The following is a 1,535-nucleotide window of genomic DNA, read 5'->3' as shown; positions in this document are numbered from 1 at the left end:
CCTGCTGCTAACCACCCCCCTCCTGCTGCTAACCACCCCCCCTCCTCCAAATGCGAGGAGTTTCCTGGGAGCAGCTGCTGCCTGCAGCGTCGTACTCACCCCATGGCAGCGGATGAAGTGGTGTTGGATCCAAAGATCTCGGCTCCTTATTTGGATCTTTACCTCCAGATGTTTAGCTGAGCTCAGATGGATCCTTATCAGCAGCAGAGTCTCCTGCTGGGACCCCACCAGGCTGTGATGTCACACCTCCCTCCTCTGTAGCCGGGGGCCTCCAGGGAGGCCGTCCTCCTCAACGCCCTCCTACCTTCTCCTAGTTTAGACTCCTTCCTTCTAGCAGAGGCTGACAACAGATCTAGAAATCATAGATTCTATCCCGTTCTCCTGTTTCTACATTTAAACAATTTAAGCAGTAAATTAATCTCAGAATAAAAGACTAAAGAGGGTCTGACCTTTGACCCCAGCCGTGCCTTTATTTCCATCTCCTTGATGCTAATGCTAATGCTAGCATCGGATGACCCAGAGAGACTTTTATTATTTCTAATTCAGGAAAAAAAAAAAGAAAAACTTCAGAGTTTTTAAAAAAGTTTTTTATTGTTAAAAGAAAAAAAGTAAAAATTCTGATATCAATATTTTATTTGTCAGAATATTCAACAGGTGGCGATGCAGGTGCTAACCCATGTTCAGAGGTCACGACCCGGTGACCTTTGACCCTGCGCTCATTTCCTGTCTACTTTCCAAAAACAAACATCAATCGGTTCACTGAAGGAAAAATTCAGTTTCTGGGTTTTATGGATCAGAACATGACAGAAAACCGAGCTGATCGTTTTCCACCAGACTGAAGCAGTTTGGAAGGTTTCCAGGAGGTTTCCAGGAGGTTTCCAGGAGGTTTCCAGGAGGTTTCCAGGAGGTTTCCAGGTGGTTTCCAGGAGCTTTTCCAGGACGCTTCCTCTCTGGCAGCTTTGTCTGCAGGGATTTCAGACATGAAGCACGGCTCCACATTTGAAGGAAAACCAACATCCCATAATAATTCCTAGATTGCTCCAACAGCCGGAACTTCCTCCAAGCTGGGTCACCATGGAAACAGCGACCCCTAAAACAGCAGCAGCTCCACACTGAAGGAAAGATACGGGATTCAAATGCTTAAAGGTCTAGTCAAAGTCTGCACATCAGAGAGCTGAGAACCTGTGGACCAGAACCAGGGCTGAGGGTTCCTGTTCCCCACTGAGGGGGTGGAGAAGGACCTTGGTGAAGCAAACAGAAAGAGGCGGAGTCAGATTCCACAATGACAGACCCTCCTAGAATTTTAGAGGCTCAATCAGGAGCAGACATGGGGGGCCAGGCACCCGCTGGAGCTAAGGGAGCTAACCGCAGGAGATCAGAGCAGGAGGACAGCGAGGATCGGAGTCAGACTGATAGAAGATAATGGACAAGAGAGTTGGAGAGGGAGCAGGTTGCTAGCTCTGGGAGCTAACAGTGGAGGGGGCTAGCTCTGGGAGCTAACATTGGAGGGGGATAGCTCCGGGAGCTAACATTGG

General features: G+C 48.7%; 1 protein-coding gene across 2 annotated transcripts in view; it reads right to left on the bottom strand.

The window, feature by feature from the left end:
* Positions 1-598: 598 nt before the first annotated feature.
* Positions 599-1,535, bottom strand: part of zcchc4 (zinc finger, CCHC domain containing 4) — an 18,673-nt gene continuing 17,736 nt past the window's right edge. For both annotated transcript variants that reach the window (XM_015400702.1, XM_015400704.1), the window contains one exon: positions 599-1,112. The gene's annotated coding sequence lies outside the window, so the exon portion shown is untranslated. The remainder of the gene's footprint in view (positions 1,113-1,535) is intronic.

The sequence above is a fragment of the Cyprinodon variegatus genome, unplaced genomic scaffold (genome assembly GCF_000732505.1).
Source record: "Cyprinodon variegatus isolate N-32 unplaced genomic scaffold, C_variegatus-1.0 Scaffold1134, whole genome shotgun sequence".
Classification (NCBI taxonomy): Eukaryota; Metazoa; Chordata; class Actinopteri; order Cyprinodontiformes; family Cyprinodontidae; genus Cyprinodon; species Cyprinodon variegatus.
Note: the sequence above shows the minus strand (reverse complement) of the source record. Positions and strands in the feature narration are given on the sequence as shown.